Below are 9,424 nucleotides of genomic sequence, written 5' to 3' on the forward strand. Positions count from 1 at the left end.
TTTGTGTTTCCCCAGGTGTCCACTAGAGGTCTCTTTCCCTTACTGTCACCATTCATTCTGGAACTGCATTTCCCACAATCCTTTGTCTGTTCTCATCACTCATCATTGCACGCAGCTGTTTTTTATTACATTGTTTAGTTCTGTGTATAAATACCCTGTCTTTGTCAGTCCATGTCACGGAATCGTTGTGTTAGATGTCCTCACACTTTATGGTTGGTTTCTTGTCTGTTCATGTTTTGTTTCTTGTTTTTGGACTGCCTGATTATTTGGAATTGACCCCAGCCTGGAAGACTACGATTTGGATTACCCTCAAATAAACTACTGCTATTGGATTTTCTGCCTCCTGTGTGTGTGACGTGACATAAATGGTACTGAGTAACCACAACGTGTTTGATGTCTGTGTATAATCTTTGTGTCTTGTTTTCCTCAGAAATTTTGTATATATACTTTCAGTGAACTGCATTGACTTTCTAACTTGCAATGACCTTGTGTTTTTAGTCACCCCATCAATGGATTTCTTTTCAGCCAGACACAACGAGGACAGCCCAAGTAAGTCTCCATTTAACACTTTATTAACATTGTTTTTACCCCTGGCTGGCTGTATATTTAGGAATTTTCTCACAAATTTAATTGTTTGAAATTCATTCAAATTAAATCAGATTTGTGTTGTATAGTGTAAGAAATGTAGAAAAGACGTAACTGATCCATGTACTGTTAGGGGCAGGCCCCTCTGGTCAACTTGCAGTTTGCTAGCTCCTATTAAAAGTTGCTGAAACTCTACTTTTCAACTAGGGTTGTGACGGTGAGAAAATTTTGACCGGTTATTCGACGTGTGACAACACCGTTAATGCCAGTATCACCGGGGGGCGTTGGAGTTTATCCCTCTTTTGCACCTTGCTTTTAAATCGCTAGTAAATGAGTAAAAGTAAAATACGCACGCCTCACGGGCATTCATAATGGTGCGGAGGAGAGCAAAGTTTTCGTTTAATTCCTATGGAAGTTGAGTGTGAGCACACACTCGCACCATATAAATGCCCGTATGCATTTTACTTTTGCTTTTGTAGGCTTAGCGCCAATTTCGGGGGTGGCAGTTGCTTGAATGGTGGCGGGTTCATTATTATTCTCAAATGGAAAACACAACAAAACAGTATAATGACAAACACGCTTAAATAGGCGCTTTTACATTTAGCTTTGAAACCAAATATTCCGCCTTCGTCTTGTCAGTCAGTGTGGAAAAGTGAGGTGAAATCTGACTCCTGCTGCTGATTTGTGCTATGACTTGTTCAGCTCACACTGAATTGAGCAGACGTGGTCAGTTTTTAATCGTATATAAGAAATCAAAAAGGCGGTGTGCAAGTGATGTAACCGGTGTTGCGGCTGAAGACCTCAGCAAGCCTACTTTCAACATTTGTAAAACCTAGAGCAGATTTTCTGCTGTCTAAAAACAATAATTATATTATAAAAAACAAAAAAGACACATAGAAAGTATGATGAATCGTATATTGATTATGGTTTGGTAGCCTGTAAAGGACCTGATGGTGTGTCGTTGCCTAGAAAAGGCTCTCATACTGAATGCAAGACAGAAAATATAGAATTCATCACATTGCCTGATAAACTGTAAGTCTATTGAAATGTTCCCAACTTGAGATTTGAATCAATGGCGGAAGGAAGTAGTTCTGCACACAATAGGAAAGAAACTCTGTCATCGTTTCTTATTTATTAACTAACTTATGCCGTCGAAACTGTTGTATAAACGGAATATCACACTTGTAGCTGTGCGGTGTATATCAGTAAGCTGTGATTACCTACGGCCTCGTGCCTACAGCCGAATCACAGCCGTGCTGATATACAGCCATATCGCACGGCTACAAGTGTGATATTGCTCTTATATAGCAGAAATAGTTAAAAAACCTAGTCTGATTTGTATTTTAATAAATTAAATGATTTTGCACTTAAATTTCTCATTGTATCCCTTTATCCCTTTTTAAAGATTTGTGTAATGACTTAAATTTAGTGCAACTTATTAATGAACCGACAAGAATAAATCCCAAAGCAGAAATAAAATCTACTCTCCTCGATCTAATCATAACAAACTCAGTTCATAAATATACCTCAACTGCCGTATTTTGTAATGACGTCAGTGACCATTGTGCAGTCGCTTGTGTAAGAAATACAAAAATCCCCAAGGTAAAACCGCGCATCATCCTAAAAAGACATTTTAAAAGTTTTGAACAACAGGCTTTTCTGCATGATCTGTATCATAGTGAACTTAGCAGGGTGTCTTTGTTTTCGGATGCTGAAATGGCATGGGATTTTTTTCATTCAAATTTCAGCTCCATTGTAAATAAACACGTACCAATCAAAAAGTTTAGGATCAGTGGTAAGGACAACCATTGGTTCTCAGACAGTCTATCAGAGCTAATCTGTTTGAGAAATAAATTGTGGGCACAAGCTAGATTCTCCAACTCTTCTGCTGATTGGACTGCATTTAGAACTGTAAGAAACAAGTGTACTTTGATGATTAGAAAGTCCAAATCTGAGTTTTATTTGAAGTCAATCACAGATACCTTAAACAACCCTTCAAAGTTTTGGAAATCAGTTAAATCTTTGTCGGGTGCACGTGTGACCTCACACCTCCCTGAACAGATTCTCATTGGTTCAGATGAAATAAAAGACAAAGCAGTCATAGTCAATCAGTTTAATAAACACTTTATTCAGGCTGGACTCATATTTAATCAAACCGTAAATAAATCTGTCCCATGTCCTGCCATGTCAGCATCTGAAAATGTAAATGTAAATGGGGAATTCTTTCATTTTAAACCGATTTCAGTGTCAGAAGTTCATAAAGCCCTCAGAGACATTGATCACAAAAAGTCAGCAGGTACAGATAATCTGGATCCCTTTCTGTTAAAAGTGGCAGCTGATATTATTGCTGAGCCCATAGCACATATTTTTAATTTGAGTCTTCTTTCCAACTCCATTCCCAAAAGTTGGAAAGCAGCCTATGTCCTCCCTTTACATAAAGGTGGAGACCCATCAGAATTGAATAATTACCGTCCAATATCAAAACTCCCTGTTCTGTCAAAGATCTTGGAATCATTTGTGAATGTACAGTTAAAACAGTATTTAGCTGACAACAACATTTTAAATAATTTTCAGTCAGGGTTCAGAAGTGGCCATAGCACTATTACTGCTGCTACTTTAGTGACAAATGATATTATTGGGGCCTTAGATAAGAAGCAACACTCTGCTGCATTATTTATTGATCTTTCTAAGGCATTTGATTCAGTTGATCATGGATTGTTATTGACTAAACTACGTTCAGTTGGTTTAAGTGAGAAGGCTGTTGCATGGTTTCAAAATTATTTTGTAGATCGTACTCAATGTGTTTATGCTGAAGGTTATAAATCTGATTTTCTTGAGATAACTAAAGGTGTCCCTCAAGGATCAATCTTAGGACCCATTCTGTTTTCAATTTTTATAAATGATTTGGATAGAGATGTTCAAGCCAAATTACATTTATACGCTGATGATACAGTGGTCTATACTCAGGCTTCCACCATTTCTGTAGCAGTGCAGGAACTTCAGACTGCATTTCAGGCATTGCAAAACACATTACTGAGTCTAAAACTGGTTTTAAATACACAGAAAACAAAGTTTATGGTTTTCTCAAAAGCTCGGGCACAGATACTTGACAACTGTGGCCTCTTGTCCTTGGATGGGAAATCAATTGAGAGAGTGTCTTCATACAAGTACTTGGGGATATGGATAGATGATAAGCTCACCTTCAATGAACACATTATTGTTTTAGTCAAGAAACTTAAAGTCAAGCTCGGCTTTTATTTTAGAAACAAATCTTGTTTTACTTTTAGTGCTAAGAAGAAACTTGTGGAAGCTACTTTTCTGTCTGTAATTGATTATGGAGATATATTGTACATGCATGCTGCATCTTCCATCTTGCGTCATGTTGATTCAGTTTACCATGCATCACTACGATTTATAACAAATACAAAGTCCCTTACCCATCACTGCATTCTTTATGATTTAGTTGGTTGGACATCACTTAAAATTCGTAGACAACAGCACTGGTATATCTTTATTTATAAAGCTATACTTGGCAAACTTCCACTGTACCTCTGTAACCTCCTCTCTGTCTGCTCTGGTACTTATCAGCTACGCTCTTCAAAGTGGTTGCTTTTTAACGTGCCACGAGTTACAACCGAATTGGGAAGAACTGCTTTCTCTTATTTAGCACCTTGGGGGTGGAATAATCTACAAAAAGAGCTAAGGCTAGACACCCTTATGTCCATTAATGAATTTAAAACTACTGTAAAGAGTACTGTGATGGAGACATGTTCTTGTTTTTCTTAGGAGTCTCATTGTGTTCTTTTTGTACTTCTTTTATCATGAAAATGTAATTTGGTGTTTGTTGTGTGTGTATTTGTTGTGATTTGGCTGCTACCTTGGCCAGGTCTCTCTTGTAAAAGAGATTCTGAATCTCAATGGGACCTCCTGGTTAAATAAAGGTATAATAAAAAATCAAGGAAAAACACATTATTTGCAATTTTTTTTATTTTGCCTCTAAAGTTTATAAATGCGCTCCTAAATTTTTCAACTTAAAAGCACTGGGTAAAAAAATAAGCGTCAAGCCCTGACTTTGCAAATAATTTTGTGACTCTGCATTTCTTTTTTTTAACTTTTTTTAGGTAATGCTATAGGTCTTCAGATTTATTCATAATGGTCTTAAAAAGTCCATACATGAAAACCTGATGCAACCAGCTTTTGGTTTTTTTTCTATTTTTGGCAGCTTTGCTCACAAATTTGGATGTGACCTCAACCAGGACTATGTTACAGATCAGTGACCAAGGTATGCCTGTCATCACTAGACAACTTGCTTTTGACGACATCATCTAATTGTACACAATTTTAACTTGTTATTTTGCACAAATTTAGGTCCCTCTATCACCAGCACTCCGGATACAACTCCAAACACTCAGAGTAAGTTGGATTCTTGATCATTGCCATTGCCATCAAAAAATTACACAAACTAGTTGCCATTGTCACCTACCAATGGTACTGTGGTACTTTCAGTAATCTGGGACTTGTCAAAGCCTAGTAAGTTCTGGGACAGATTTTTGTTTCCATTACCATTTAATGAAGAATCAACAATGATGAAGTAAGAAGTGTACAATTACACAACCTATGTCATTTCTCATGGGTACATGTGAGATGTCAGAAAAATGCAAAATGGAATGTTATGTTAATCACTGGCAACCACTGGGCTCAGCCCTTGATTCAATTTTCAGGGTTTCCCGATGTAGCAGCCTAATATTCTCATTCTCAATTTTCATATTGGTAGTACTATAAGTCACTGTGCAGTACAGCAAAAATCATTTTTGTGAACAAACTAACAATGAACAATAATTCTACAACATTTATTAATCTTTGTTAATGTTACAAATGGGATCTTATTGTAAAGTGTTTCCATTTCATATAAATCCAGGCATGCTTAAATGGCAATTTTTAAATATCTACGCAAAGCCCAGAGCTTTGAAATTACATAAATGTATATTACATGTTATAGTTAGTTTCTCGTTTTATTTGCTTCTATTTTAGAACAAAATTGCAGTGATGATACAAAATAACAAAAAATTGAATGCGTTTCAGATTTGTTTGTATCTGTCGACAGCATTAACATGTCAATGTTGAGAAAGCAATTACACCACTAGCTTTAAATATGCACCTTGCCAGCAAATGAATGCATAAAATTGACCAGCTGGATTTAAACTAATGCAAATAGTTGGTTACAATTGAGACGGGTCGGGTGTGCTTGTGTTTTAGTCACATTGCTTTAACCCTCTGGGGTCGGCTATTTTTTTCACATAGCAGAAAAATAGACTTAAAATACTCCATTTCTGGTCATACAGACTTAAAGGACAAGTTCGGTATTTTACACTTAAAGCCCTGTATTAAGATCATTTCTGATGAAATAGAATGGTTAAGATTTGGACAAATGCTGCTGTCCCGAGAATTTTCGTTTTCTGTGTTAGCACCACCCCCCAAAAAAATCATTTTATGAATGATTGTTCCAGTGCCGCTATGAAACCATTGTTTATTTGGGGGGGTGCTACTACAGAAACCTAAAATTCTCGGGACAGCAGCATTTGTCCAAAATTCAATCTTAACCGTTCTATTTCATCAGAAACGATCTTAAAACAAGGCTTTAAGTAATATGAAAAAATAAACTGTTAAATGTCTATTTTTTTTATGTGTCCACTTACAATCTAAATAAAACATTGTGCTTTTGTAAAATGAAGAAAATAAACAGGGTGTTCTTTCTGCCTCTCCGTCTCCGTGAACTTTTTTTTTGGAGCACATCTCTAAACTTAATCAAAACTCAGCGAATACTATTAGACTATTCACCCAGGCATGAGCAATATATCTTTATAATCATTTAAGTGTGTACTTTTAAATTATCTAATTCAAAACTAAAATAAATATTCTCTGTTTATGTAATCTATATAAAAGAGAGAGATGTCAGCCGTTCTAATTATCGTTCTCGCAGCTCATTATTCTGTTAATGTGACACGCCCACGGAGAGCGCGCGGTATTCAAACGCAAATGATCCGAGGCAACACATTCAGACGTGACAACGCCTGCATAAACTCGGTAAAACACCAAGTATATTAAGATTAATGTACTATGTCGTCTTGCGAGGCTGTGAGGAATAATCCTGGGACATTTACCTCAGAATAAGTCCTGGTTTATCCAAAGCATACAGCTGAGAATTGTGTAAGTTTTTTATTATTGTGCTTTGTTCTAATCGCGATATAGAATCAACTGTTATAGTGTTTGTTCCAATGCAAGCTATATCAAACGAATGAATCCTTAACTTTGAAATATGTATGATAATGTATTGGCCTACTTTAAAAAATAATACTTTATAAGACATTTTTTATGGAAAAAGACAATTTTTTTTCAAGATGTTTCCAACTCTAATTTTGAACCAATTCTATAGAATGGCCCATATAGCCTATTTGAACAGAATTTGTTTCCAGGTATGACTAAAAATGTGCTTTTGACTTTCATTTATATTTTGATTTTATATATATATATGAAATCAAAATATAAATGAATTACTTAATAATGATATGATAGCATGTACTGTAGTGTTCTGTATTCATATCGTTTCGCTGTCGGTGTTTTATATGCACATCTGAAGTGTCAGCGCTCTCTGGGCAGCATGCAGCATTAAATGCCAAAACAAATCGCACGAGGCATCATTGATAGATTTCATTATGCCAGCAAAGCCTTACAGTAGAGCCCTGCATGGGACCATTTTCTTAATCCCGCTCACGCAACGTGTGTTTCAATCCCGCCTGCACCACCAGCATTTCGCTGCTGTCTAAGGCCCCGATCACACTCTAGGCGCACCGCACTGACATTTTTTGGTTTACTTTTTTTAAATTAGAAAAGAGCAGTGCCCTGTGGTTTTTTGTTTTTGTTGTTGTTTCTAGGCAACCACCAAATCAGCTGTCCTGTCAGTCTAATCAAGGTAACCATCACCAGCGATGGACGATAGTATAGTCTATAGTCCCAACCCTAAAGAGAACGAGAATGCTGTTCATCTCTGGCTTTACTGCTCAGTATTATTTCTGGCTCAGCATATTTATTATATTTAACTTTTTATGTATTTTGTGCTCCATAATCATGTTATAGTTAGGGTTGGGTATCATTTGAATTTGAACAATTCCGATTTCGATTCCTTGTTTCGATTCCGGTTCCTAACGATTCTCGATTCCGATTCTTTTAAGAGGCAAGGTCAAAACAAGTTTAGGATATTTTAAATGTGCTAGCTAACCAACTTCTCCATCGATTTTAATTCTATTAACTCTTTACTTTTTATGAACTTTACTATGAATTTCTCACAGGGCTGTTTTCAACTACAATATAAATATCAAATCTATGAACTTGAATATAAATATTGTAAATTATGAATATATTTTCACACGGGTACACTTTCCTCAAGAGAGCTTTATTTTTGAAAACCACATGTCATGAAAACACATTTATACATGAGTGTATATGATGCTGCAGGTACTTAAACGTCTTCCCCCTTGCCGCTATGGTGAACGGAGTAGGGGCAGCACATCGCGGAGTTGTGGATTCACCAGCCAGGCTAACGTTCGCAATCTCGGGTCGTAAATTGTCTATGAAAAAATGGGGGGCTAATTTGTTAGCTGCCTCAATGTTGGCGCAAGACATATTTATTGTATATGTATTGTTTTACTTACCGGATTCGGACTGCAGTGCAGTCACTGCGGTGCCAGGCTGGGGGTCGGAGCCAGAGGCAGCCAAGGACGGTCGACGCAGCGCGTCAAAGACGGGGCACACATTTAATTCTACTCCATGAACTCGGAGGTGCTTTGTCATGTTCGACGTGCACCCTCCTATGCACGAAACAACCTTGTCGCAAATGTTGCATTTTGCCGAGATTTCGTTCTTTTTAGAAAAGTGAAGCCACACTTTGGACCGCCGACGCAATCTATCCATGTTCGACTCGCTCGGTTATGACAACACTTCCGGTGGACTCTTCTTCGTTGGTGTTCAGCGGTTTCTTCTTCCGGTTGGCGGACTGTAATCGAAACTAGGAATCGAAATTTAAACTTTTGTACGATTCCGGGAAAATCGCAAAGCTAGTCCCGGTTCCAATCGTTACTCGATACCCAAGCCTAGTTATAGTTGAGGTCATTTGTAGATTGGTTATGCCCAAACATAAACTCAAGCCCAGGGGCCCCCAGCCCCCTAAGACCCTGCCTTGCACACACTCATACCTGAACCTATTTATAAGTTCTTGTGTTCAAAAAGGACCATAGGACAATTGCTCAGATGTATTTTTATATTTCAGATGATTCTTGCACACCAGCATATGTGAGGGCCATCTTTATGAGACTGAACAAGATCGAACTCTCTCTAGAGACCATTCAGTCCATTTTAACAAAAAACATGAGTTCTGATGACCCTGAAATAGAAGAGCTGACCAGGTCACTAGAGACTCCAGCACAACGTGAAGAAGCTTCTGACAAGCTAAAGGACACCCTTCACAGAAAGAAAGTGGTATGTGAAAATAGGACATTGCTGTATTATCGTGTGTGTGTGTGTGTGTGTGTGTGTGTGTGTGTTGTTTTTGTGATTTGTGAGGACACAAATGTGTATGATGACATGGGTATTACACTGGTATTACAACTTGAACGTGATTTATGAGGACATTTCATGAGTCCTCATATTTCAAATGGCTTTATAAACATACTAAGCAGTGTTTTATTAAAAATGTAAAATGCAGAATGTCTCCTGTGATGGGTAGGTTTAGGGATAGGGGCAGTGTGTGTGTGTGTGTGTGTGTGTGTGTGTGTGTGTGTGTGTG

General features: G+C 37.4%; 1 long non-coding RNA gene across 2 annotated transcripts; it reads left to right on the forward strand.

Moving 5' to 3' along the window:
- The first annotated feature begins 758 nt into the window (after window positions 1-758).
- On the forward strand, window positions 759-9,163 carry LOC143749481 (uncharacterized). 2 transcript variants are annotated; one of them, XR_013206999.1, is made up of 4 exons: window positions 759-802; window positions 4,808-4,867; window positions 4,954-4,998; window positions 8,909-9,163. It is a non-coding gene; the product is annotated as an uncharacterized LOC143749481 (long non-coding RNA). The 2 variants fall into 2 exon arrangements; XR_013206998.1 differs by lacking the exon at window positions 759-802 and having other exon boundaries at window positions 4,638-4,867.
- Window positions 9,164-9,424: the final 261 nt, after the last annotated feature.

This window comes from Siphateles boraxobius, unplaced genomic scaffold (assembly GCF_051911475.1).
Source record: "Siphateles boraxobius isolate OS27281-9 unplaced genomic scaffold, OSU_SipBor_1 25, whole genome shotgun sequence".
Taxonomy (NCBI): Eukaryota; Metazoa; Chordata; class Actinopteri; order Cypriniformes; family Leuciscidae; genus Siphateles; species Siphateles boraxobius.